The sequence below is a fragment of the Anas platyrhynchos genome, chromosome 3 (genome assembly GCF_047663525.1).
Source record: "Anas platyrhynchos isolate ZD024472 breed Pekin duck chromosome 3, IASCAAS_PekinDuck_T2T, whole genome shotgun sequence".
In the NCBI taxonomy this organism is placed as follows: Eukaryota; Metazoa; Chordata; class Aves; order Anseriformes; family Anatidae; genus Anas; species Anas platyrhynchos.
Genome location: NC_092589.1, coordinates 65293098 through 65305169, shown reverse-complemented (window position 1 = coordinate 65305169; position 12072 = coordinate 65293098). Strand labels below are relative to the sequence as shown.

General features: G+C 39.2%; 1 long non-coding RNA gene across 1 annotated transcript; it reads right to left on the bottom strand.

Moving 5' to 3' along the window:
• Positions 1-4354: 4354 nt before the first annotated feature.
• LOC119716670 (uncharacterized) lies at positions 4355-10541 on the bottom strand. The gene is made up of 3 exons (XR_011808377.1): positions 10136-10541; positions 8907-8976; positions 4355-5220 (listed from the first exon to the last, which is right to left on the bottom strand). It is a non-coding gene; the product is annotated as an uncharacterized lncRNA (long non-coding RNA).
• Positions 10542-12072: the final 1531 nt, after the last annotated feature.

Sequence of the window (12072 nt, the reverse complement as noted above, 5' to 3'; positions counted from 1 at the left end):
CCTGTCAGTAGTAGTGCTCAAGTAGAAATAAAGGGAGTTTAGCTTTCATTTATTTAACCAGCTTCCAAAGGGAATGGAGATATTCCTTGGCCATAGCTAGAAAGTGTCAAGGCCCCTACAGCAGAGGGGTTGTGTCCCTGCTCTTATGTGGGTGGAGAGAGGAACATGTCTTTCCAGTATCGTGCATGGATAAGTTCTCCAGCCAGTAGGGTTTAGATGATGAGGGAATCGCTCTGCTGTCTTTGTGAGCATCACCTGCATCTTCTAACCTCTTAATTTCAAATTCCCCTTCCTTTTCTTAAACAAACAAACAAACAAAACAAAACAAAACAAAAAAAAAAAAAAAAAAAAAAACTGAAAAGCCAAATGTCATTGGTTCACTTAGAAACTAAACTTTGTTTTATTGGAAGTGTGAAAATGTTTCATTCTTGGTTTTACCACAGGTTCTTTCCCTACTCCCCCTTAGCCACCAGGGAGCATCAAAAACTACTTGCCCACTCTCCAGAGAGGTGATGTGAGAAAGAAGGAGCCACCACTCGACCCTCCCCAGTATGTGTGCCCACATATGCCTTCCCCCAGGAAGAAATGTGATTTCCTCTCTACAAGAGGTATGAATGACCCTAAAAATTCAGCTGTGTGCTCTGCAGTACATGTAAGATAAATCTGCTGACAGCACCGATTAGAGCAGATTCCCTACCCAAGCTGAAAAGTAACTAAGGGATTAAAAATGTTAACACCAGGTCTCCTATAGTGGATAAGCTATGGAATTCTTTTGTTTGCTCCAGCAGCGAGTGTGCATAAACTGTTCCCGTCTGAGCTGAGGAGGAATATTGGCAAGTAGCAGAATTGTTCCTTGTAAGAATAGGGGGTATCTTGAAATTCTTTGAAATCTGGAAAGCCAGAGGAAAGTTTTTGAGCACACCCACTACATCTAGTGTTACTTGCAAAATCTCAGTTCAGTTTATGCGTTCTGTTTCTTAACATTCTCTCGGAGAGACTGGTTCAACTAAAGCCTGCACTAAATTCCAACAGCAAGACACTGTATATAAATGCTTAGCTGATGACATTGGATCATCTGGGTCTGAACAATATCACTATTGGAGATCTGCTAAGTGATTATGCTGTGGCAAACATAAACAATGCTGGAGACTATTCTAGCACATTGAGCAAGGAAAGCTGAGACACACAACCCACACGACCGAGAGCTTTCCTAGGAGGTGATTAATGCAAACCCTGAGTCATTCAGAGTAATAAACCTTTCCTAAAACAGTTTTTTGTTTTGTTGTGGTTTGTTTTTATTTATTTTAAAGAAATCTTAGAAGGTAGACTTTACGAGGAACAATAAGGAGTTGTTATTTCCCAGTCAGCCTGCATATGCCACTCCAGCTCCTATACCAGTAAAAAAAAAATAATAATAATAATAATGAAAACTTTTTATGACATGCAAAGCTTCAGCCCAAAAGCCAGTATCCCTTCAAAATGCCTGATGGTTTGCATATCACTTTGAAATGGCATTTCTGACTCAGGAAATCAGAGAAGAGAGGGAAATATCTCTCAAAGGGGCCTGTGCAGTGATCACTCTTTGTTCGGGTATAAGCAATTTTTCAGGTAATGTCCAAAACCTGGCTGTAAAGTACAAACATGAGGACGTTTAGATTGAATGCCAGAACTTAACCTATGATACCACTTAGCTTGACCTATACAAAATGCCAAGGCACTCATTCTTTAAAACCTACGGTACATGGGAACAGGGAAAACTTTCAGCTTCACTCAACTGCAGCATGCTTGTTTATCTGAAATTAAGCTAAACATTAAATGTTATTTGAATAAATCTTTTTGTACCTTAAATTTAACTTCAAACTCCAACTGAGTAACTCAGCCATAAGGAATTGAATGCTCTATGCAGTTCCTTTCTGCCCCCTTTCTTTCAACAACTTGTCTGTGAAAAGGCCAGTTTTCTGGAAATTATTCAAGTCATTCAAAAATAATTGTTAGCCTTTAGCTTGTCCATAAAATTTTCCCTGCAAAAGTTTCCTCTTTCTCAAAGGATTTATTAGGAAAAAGATATAAATAGAGTAGATAAATAGACACAATTTTCCCCTTCTCTTGCTATTGTGGGATCTTCTTGTAACTCGGATACCATGCTAATAGGTCTCAAGGGCATGGAGACACTCTTTTAAGGGAATGTTAATTCTTTATACAATTGTTGAGCTTGTTACCAGATTCCTGAGCTACTGGAAGACTCATGCTATGCCTATGTTGATTTCCTTCTGAAGCATGGCTGCTCAGAAAATAACAAGCAGGCAGTGTACTGTTTTCAGAAAGCTTCCCGGAAAACAGGGCCTCATCTTAAGCAATAACAATGAGACAATGACTCCATTCTTTCTCTGGTTTCAGCCCATCATTGCAAAGCTGACAATCTAGTCATCAGGAGAACTTGATAAGCTCATATATGAGATACCCTGGAGGCATCTGGAGTGACTGTCAGGAATGGGTGAGGAAGGGCTGAAGCTACTTGCCTCTACTAAGCATCCCTAGAGATGATGTGTTTCGGGTAAGACAGAAGAACATGTAGACAAGCAGTAAAAGGACATTCCCCTTCACTTTGCCCCACTCTAACCATGAACATTGACTACATGCTTTTTCAGAGAAGCTGTGCAGTCACTCAGCCATATGTAGCAGCTAGAGCCATGCAGGAGGGTACATGGTCACTGCTGGTGCCCAGACCAAGGCTTTCCTCAGGAAAGGAACCATTCCCACTAGCATCCCAGATGTCCTCAGCCAGTTGACATGAACACTTGTAACCTACACTCTTCCTGACAGGAAAGGGAGGGATGCAACTCACCCTTTATCACTGCAGCACTGGCATCTTTGCATGCAGGAAAGTCATGGCAATGATTCCAGGTTTGCTGTTACAAAGCTGGGGTCGCAAAAGTTTATATCCAAAAACTGAAGGCTGTTTAGTAGGCAGTGGTAGTGAATGCTGCAAGTTATGATGTTGATTTTCCCAGCATTTCCCAACTTGTGCCCTAGTAGTACCATAGGTCTTCATGGATATTTTTTTGTTTTGTTTTGTTTTTAATATTTCATATGAATTTGCATCACATAAAGAATGTTTATGGCCCAATATGGTTCATGCTAAGTAAAAAACAAAAATATAATGTGTTATCCTGCAACTTAAAAATGAGGGACCTTGTACTGAAGAAGTGACAAACTGTCAAAATTTCCTACAAACTCTTTTGACCAATTTTATTTTTCATTTTTTATTTTTTTTAGTTTAACTCATTTTTTCCTCAAGCAAATTGAGGAAAACACCAAACACCAAACTCTCAGACTCCAAAATTCTTCAGGTGTTTTCCCTGAATTCCTGTGGCTGTGATGGTTTTTTGATAGCTGTATCCATGGAAACTAGAAAGCAGAATTACAGTACTGGACACTTTCAGGAGTTTTACTTCTATTTTAATTTTGTTTTGCTAATTCATGGCAGTTTTAATAATGCACTGAAATGAGCCCTGTCAAAATAATGTTGGACACCTGGAACAAAAGCCCGGACCTGACTTCCATCAGAGATTTCACGGATGTGTTGAAAAACTGTTTTCAAGAAATAGAATAGGCATTAACACATCATGCTAGTCTTGTACACCATGCAACATGATACAGCAATTGTCTACAAGCAGTTTTATCTATGCTGAGAATTCTGCATCACTTTCAGAAATAATTCTCTTCCAACAGTGAGAACTTGAAAGAAGCAACCATTGCCTTATAATTTTCTTTAATATGGAGATGGTTTTACACTACATATAATATTCTTCTCTTTCTCTTATTTTAGAAATAATAAATGCCTTTAAAATGTTCCTCTCCATAACCTTTCCATAGTCTCCTGTGCATGTGTTGTTCAGGCAGATAACAGATATGTCTTAAGAGAGGACCTTTGCTCAAGCGCTGATCCTAGAAAGCAGCAAGTGTGGGAAGTGATATTTTTCATTGGGACTGAACAGTGAGATAAAAATACTTAGCTGTTGGACGTAATATGTGGGATTGGGATATGATTCAATTTAACATATTTAATAAGTTTTACAATGCTTTTAATTAGGACATATTTAATACACCTCAAAAGGCAGGAATTACTAAAAAGACAATTTTCCAATTACTGATTTCCACAGGAATCAGAAATACATTTTGTACCTTCACAGAGGTCTTAGTAAATGCTTGGAAAATAGCTATTATGAAATAAAGTATTAATAAATGCCAAGGGGTATTTATGTATAAATGCAAAGGTTTTTATATGCTTTTTAATTTAATATGAAGTTACAATAAAAAAAAAAAAAAAAAGAATAGTTACACGGTGTGCACCTCTAAAGACTTTTTATTTACAAAACTCACATTATAAGCACTTCATTTTAATTAAGTTGCAATCCCTACATTAAAAAGGCTTAGATAAGGCTTTTAAGTGGACTTAACTGAGTCTATTCAGTTTGTGCTGTTTGTGCTGTCTGTTCAGTCTGTACTCATCATTTTGTGCCATATCTGAGACGATCTCTGAGAACATCTTGGTGAGAGTTTTGGTACTGACTCTAAATTGTTCTTCATTGTCTTCGTTGTGTGGTCTTCAGACATGTCCTGAGGATGGTCCCAAACCTGCAAGGGTCAGCATGCACTTTCCTCATAACTGCAAGTCTTTTGACTGGGAAACTTCCACCAAGCACCAGCGTGTCCCATGGCCCCGCTCTGCCCAGGAGCTCCTACCTGGAGAGCAGGAAGGAGCAGACTGCTGATCTCCTGGCCTGGGGACACCAGCCCTGGTGGAGAATTTCACTGGGGTGCCATGGCTCCCAGTCACTCTTTACCTCCAGCTGTGCTTTGGAGGTGCTGACCAAGCTCTCAACCCTGTGAGCCATGGTATGCAAGCCATCTTCCTTTTTCTGTTTCTGGGAGATTTTTGACATCTGAAAGCTTCCAGTTTTCTTATTGGAGAGCCACAGCTCATTTCCTCTTTCATGCATGTTCCTCTCACTGTTCCATGTCTTGCTTCATGGCTGTGTTGTATTTATTTCAAGTCAGGGCTTTTTTACCCATTTTCCAGGGTTCATTCTTCCTCTTTCATTTATGGTTATAGAAACTGTTCTTAAGAATAATCCCAGTTTGCTTATGTAAAAGACATGGGTTTGAAAAGGCTGTCTAATATTCCCAAAGCAAAATGTTTCCTCATACTGCATCACTCTAGAGGAAAAAAGCAAACAGGTATGGAAAAACAAAACAAAACAACTAATGCTAACTAATTTTCTGCCACATGTGGGGGCTGTGCCCCATGATGCTATTTAGAATTGACCTTGTGAGCAGTGAGGTAGGGGTGTTTTTCCTTGCAGATTTATCTCCATGTTTGTTCCCAGGGTTTTGTGGAGCTGTCTGTCTAGAATTTCCACATTATAAATGGCTCTTGTTTTGGTAAAGTTTGAATTATTTTCATTAGCTGGTCACCTGGGGCCTGACCAGAGTCAGGCTAAAAACTTCAGACAAGCACTACAGCTTTTGCAATCAGTCTCAGTCTCTCTCTCCTGTCATCCCCAAGGAAATGAAAGGCAGAAACGTTTACGCTTCAGGTTAATGTTTTAGAAGTGTTTGAGGCAGGAAGCAAATGGACTTATTCATAAGTTCCTCAAGGATGTTTTGTTTCAGTCATGAGGGTTGAAGCTTTCCTGAATAAAGGCCAGCCAGCAAGAAGTGACCAGTGGCAGGGTCTGCCTCTGGGACCTGCTCCAAGAACTAGGCACCCAAGGGGACTTGCCATTCAGATTCCTTCTTACAGTGCATGCCTAGCTTTGGAGATGACTTTGGGTGCTAAGCTTTGACTGGGATTAGTATAAATCTCATTCTAAAAATATACACTAAGATATAACTTTCTTAGGTTTGACTAGGAGCGACTGGAAATGTCTAGACCCATACAAAAATTATCTTATGTGTGTGAAAGGAAAGAGCTGGAAGACACCCATCTCATTTACACTGAGGATGAGACATCACTTTGATTGCAGAAGGGATCCTTCTGGAGGATGCTTACTTTTGAATATCCCATCACACATAAATATGCCTAACTTAAACATGCAACTTGCTCACTGTTATTTCCTGTGGGAAAATGCACCATTCCATCTTTCCAGGTCTTTGATAGTGTTCACACTGACAGTGACAACTCTGAGCACAAGTCAGAAGGTACCAGCTGAGGACAGTAGAAAATCTCAAAATGTTCCTTAGTGAAAAGCAGATGTTGAAGTTTCTAAGTCACTGGAATTATTTGGGATAATATTGTACCATAATTTGTATAGGCATAAGCAAAATAAGTCATTTATTCCAATGTCCCCAAACAAGTGCTATTAAAGCTTCTTTCCTTTAATAATTTATAAGGCAGGATTTACATTTTATGAGGAAACATTAAAACGTCAATATTGACTAAATTCTTTATAAATTGCTTATTTTCTTCCATTAAAAGATCATGGCAAATCTGACTGATTAATGATAAGAAACATGTTCCACTTCTTTTAGTATCCACAGTACAGTACCTCTCTTGCACACTTTTTCTGTTATTCTGACCATGTGTTTTTCTCATAGATTCTAATTCTGTAAGACATTTTGGTATTTCTCTTGTTAAGTGAAGTAACAGTCAGTAAAGTAAGGTCAAAACAAACTTGTACTCTTTTATGTTTGCTACATCTACTTTCAGTTATAATGAATCCTCTTAATTCCTATGACAAACCTTCATTAAAATTATAATTGAATTAAAATTTCCATAGATAAACATATCTCAACACAAAAAGCAGTTCATGACTGTATTGTGTGTCTCTGTGTGCCAAAGACAATTGCACAAGAGCAAGGGGTATATATTGCAGGAGGAGCCCATATGAGGGAGCCCTGCAGCTTTCTTAAAAAACATTTATGTGACTATTTTCCTTGGAAGAATTTCCTTTTTTACGTGTTCACCCCTCACAATATTTTGTGGGTTGACCTCTGATGTCTAAGTCTGGTTCTGCTTTGTATCGTTTGTCTCTTTGTGTATTGCTTTCTCTGTCTGCTCCTTTGCTTTAGTTGTTTTCCCTGCTCATTTTGCACTAAAGCATCTATAGTATTATTTTGGTCTTTAAGGCTATGACCCAAGGCAAGAGCAATATGCAATCTGAGCATTTGAAGTGCTATGAAAATATAGACCTCAGTAAAACAGTCATGACTTACTTTCAGAAGTCAACCTGTAGTATTAAAAAATTCATTAAACACACAGGGATTCGGCTCACAAATTCATGGTTTCTAAGGGAAGAACTTGTACATTCTCAAAACAGTTGTTTTTGCTGTTTTGAAAAACACCTTCCTTCTCATCTGATTAACACCTCAGTGAACTCCTGTGGTGCTGGGACTATGATACTCCTTTTCCTTGCAGCAGCATGTGAGAGAAAAAAAAAAAAAAAAAAAAAAAAAAAAAAAGGTGTTTTCTCAGACTGTATGCCTCTATAAACCATCCCCAACCATGTTCTTAATGGATGTTCTTAACTATCACGGCCACAGTTATGTCTTTCCTTGGCATTGTAATATGTATAAACTACAAAATGAAAATCCAGTTTCCTTGGTAAATCTCTTGATGCATTGGAGATATGTGACAACTTTCCAGACTATTTGCAGGATCTGGGTCAGTTTTGTAAAAAGAAACAGAAACCCCAGGCTATCCTTAAATCTAATAAGCCAAGTAAAAAAAGCAATTAATACTCTAATCTTTTGTATTTTCAAGAATATTCAATAATATTATATCTTCATGAAGGATATTTTTTAAAAATACTTATGTTGATGGATTTGTTTTTTTTATTATTTTTATTTTTTCGGTGTGGAACCCTTCAGAAGGCACTAGTAGTTCTGGAGGTTGGCAAGGCAGAGCTGCCAGCACCTCCATCTTCACGGGTGTACCATGACTCTGACGCCTTTGGTAGAAAGGCAGGGCAGAGTCTAGTCAAGGATAGTGAAAACATGGGCATAGACCTCAACTCCAACTTCTCTCTACTTCAGTCAGTTAAGTGAAGTCCTGAGTGACAATTGACATACAACCTTTTCTTCCCTCCAAGACCAAACACTTCATCTACTACAATACATGGAATTCATCCAATTTGCTCTAGCACATGGCCCCACCATCCTGCCTGCATGTTCTCAGCTCCGACCTCCCAGTTTGCATGGCAGTGTGTAGTGGTTGAGCCTGCCCAGCCAGCTGGCTGGGGTGAATCAACAAGCTGGAATTGACAAAACATTTTTCCTGACATATTTAGAATATTTCACGAGGGAGAAATCCCTTGAGATTCAACATCTGATTCTTCAGACTGCCCTGGGAGATTAAAATGAAGGAGAAGGCAACATTAAGTCATGTATATTCTGATTAAAAACAAACACAATGGGTCAGATTCCATCCTCGATTGCAGCCACACTGAAGTCTCTGTGGTTGCAGAGAGTAAGTGAGGACAGAGTTTGACCTGGTGCCTTGAAACAAAAATAATATAAATGATAGGCAAGCACAAACATGACTGTAAAGCTGCAGCATGCTTCATCTGAGGAAACCCGAGAGAGAAAAAGATCTTATATTGGAGAGATTTAATTCCTCAAAGATGAATGAAGATGAGAAATAATTACTTACAAAAAGTCAGTTTGTAATGACAGAGTAAGGTGGATTTTTGTCATCTGACAGCTATGCATATTGTGTGGCAAATTATTAAATAAAGATTGCTGCTCCAGCAAGTTGCTTTCAATTTGAGAAGATGAAGCCACTAGGATAATCTCTACCCACTAAAAGAAAATTGTTTGTTCACACTATGACCACACAGAAGGCCCTACTCGCCAGCAGAATTTGCCTGCAAGATGACTTATTTAAGGAAGAAGCATCTCCATACCTGTTCAGTGAACACAGCACCGGCAGGCTGAAGGCATGCAGACCTCTGCTGACTCTAGAGGAGTCCTGTGCTGATGAAACAAGAAAAGAGATTTCATGCGCTCTTTTGTATCTCTATCCTTTTAGCTTTCTGTCCTGAAACTCTGACAGAAGTTGTAGTTTAAAGATCTCTCTTTATGCACCCACAAGAGCTCTTTTATAACTCTTCAGTAGTAGCCCAGATCCAGATAGGCATGCAAATCATGTGCACTGATGCCTAAGAGATAGAAATCACAGAAACAAAAAGAAAGTTTCCATGTTTCTAAGCCTTGTCTGTGACCCAAGTGGGCCCATCCTGAAGCTCCTGTGTAGTCTCTTGTCTGTTTACATTCATACCCATCTGCTAGCATGGCACTGAACCTACTTACCACATAGTCCATCATTTTCACCAGAGCTGATGATAGATCTGAAATGGCAGCCTGCATGACTTTATAAAAGGCTGTGATTTACTGCGTGTCCGCACATGTAGTGTCTTTGGAGTTCTGTGTAGTATCATCCTATCTGCTTAATCTCACTGTCCAAGGGTTAGGATTTTTTGTTTTGTTTTGTACTTTCTAAGCGCCTGCTCTGTCATCTGTGTACCACATTGCACTCCATATTCATCAAGGATATTTAGCTCTCGACAGGGTGAGTGCTTTAAGACTCTAAGATTTCTATCAAAGCCCTAGCTCTTCTTAAAGCAAGAACTTGCATTTACCTCATACATGAAAAATACATGTTTTTCTCAGGGCCTGCCAGCTCAGCAAAGACAGCTGACATCTTTTTTTCTTTATAGTTTGGTGTCTTGTTTCATCCTTACTAACAGCCTCCAGAATTGTACTTTAATGAAGGGACAATTAGACCAAGTCTATGGCAAATGAGAAAACAAACAAACAAACAAACAAAACCACTAATCTATAATGAAACCCCTCTAAAAATTCTCTGTTTATGAAAAAAAAGGGAGTCCAACAGTTCTGCAGCAAGGGAGAGGAAGTTATACAGTCAGTCTTTAAATATTTTCTTTGGTTTCAGTGTGACTCTGTGTGAAACTTTAGCTTCTGCTATATTTTCATCATCACCAAAACAGAAAAGAATTGAAATTTTTGCTCTGGATCATTTTACCTATGTCACTAGAAAGTTTCCAAGATAAGGACCCCACTGTGCACTGAGTATACTCATGGTGGGAGGTAATCTCAGCTGCAAAGTACTTACCACTAAATAGAAGAGAAAAAGGATGGAACACAACTAAATATTGAAATATTCAGGGTTATGGAACAAGGTACTGAATGCATTTCCCCTGCTTTCTTACCCTGTTTCTTACATTATGGTTACACATTGCTATTCTGAGAGGAGCAAAGCTGTCCTGAAATTGCTCAGCTGGAGGAGGCGAGAATCCCATTGATTTCAGCTGCTAGAGGGTGCTGTCCTGAAGGGAACCACCCCATAGTAGGTCTTTCACTTTCTCTCATCTGATACTGCCTATGACAAGCAGCTGCATTCAAAGTGGGATGTTCAAATCTTGTGATACCATCCCCTTCCTCACCAGCCAGCAGAGAGATGTGTAAACTGCAGAGGAGAAATATGCCTCCCCAGAGCTGCAACCAAACTCACCATGTCTCTGGAGACCATCAAAGGTCAGACCATCGCTTTGCCAACGCATAATGCAGCTACTGGCATACAGTCAAAATCTGGCCCCAAGAATGCTATACAAATAATACATGAGCTTTTAAACTGTGGGGTTCATCCTCTGTATGCATGCAAGAAATTGGAGAAATGGAGGATAATTAATAATGTTTGCATTGTTCCATGAGGAGGGATGAGGACATGGCTCCAAGAGTGTTTTCAAAAACTGTTCTTAAAGATGTCTTCTGCAATGCTAGTCTCTTGGCCAGCTCTCCATGAAAGAGCCCATGTAAGTATTGTTAGTGCTGTTAAGCCAGCCCTGCACTGAATAGACTAGTTAGGAGACAAGAAAACAAAAGGCAGTGAAATGCAAACAACCATGTTAAAAGAACCATATTAAATGGATGAAGCCCCAAAGTTTCCAAGAAAATGTCTGTTTTAAGAAAGAAAGAAAGAAGGAAGGAAAGAAAGAAATAAAAAGAAAGGGAGGAAGGAAAGAAGAAAAGAAGGAAAGAAAAAGAAAGGGAGAAAGGAAGGAAGGAAAAAAGGAAGGAAAAGGAAAAAAGGCTTATCAATTCTGAAACAGCTGCTGTGCAGACCCAGTTCCCATCTATACTGCAGATATACAACTTCCTCATTGCTCATATTTCCCTCATCTTCTTGGCTGGGAAATATGCCTACCACTGGCCTGAGGTTTGCTGCTAAAGAAGCTTTTGATTATTCAGTTATTCTTGTATATTGCCCTCCTTGCAGACATAGACGTGAATGAGAATAGTAGAGCCAAGGCCAGAGCTTCCTGCCTGTTGATAAGAATCAGAAACTGGCATTTATGTTTAAGTCAAAAGAAATCGGGTAGGTATGGTGTCAGGAAAAGTAGACCTACTGGTGTCACTTTAAAGTACAGGAAAAGAGGAATAGCTAAATTTGTTTTACATTATTATAAGGGTTTTTTCTTTGTGATCCTGAAAACTGATGTAATGTCTCTGTATGCCAGCCTCAAGTGCCAAATCTAGCCACAAATTATGGGATAGATAATAAGAGAATTACCATTTAATAGTCACATATCAACAAACTGTCAAATAAATGATGAGAAAACCTCCAGGAGAGGCATCTAGGCTTCTCAGACTAGCTGAAGACACATGTATTCTCACCACCACTACGTCCCTCAATGATCCTTCTGACAACAGGCAGGCACCAAGCTGGTTGAAGAGTCTTCACAGTCTATACAAAATACAGGTTTCTCAATTCCTGAAAGCTGTGCGGTGATTTTTGAAGTATCAGTTCTCAATGCTGACCTGGCTTCCTCAGCAGCAGGGCTCTCTGAAAGTAGCTTTCAATTTGACTGAGTGTTTTATCTGCAAAATACCTATGTTTTGAGCTGCCTATGAGAGAAAAATATAAGATCTCACCACATTTTGCCACCATACTGTGGTGAACTCGGTTTAAAACTGCATTAAATCTCTAAGTTGGTTGTTTGCTGTATATAGTACAGAAGAACTAGACAAAACAACCAGATAACTTACCTT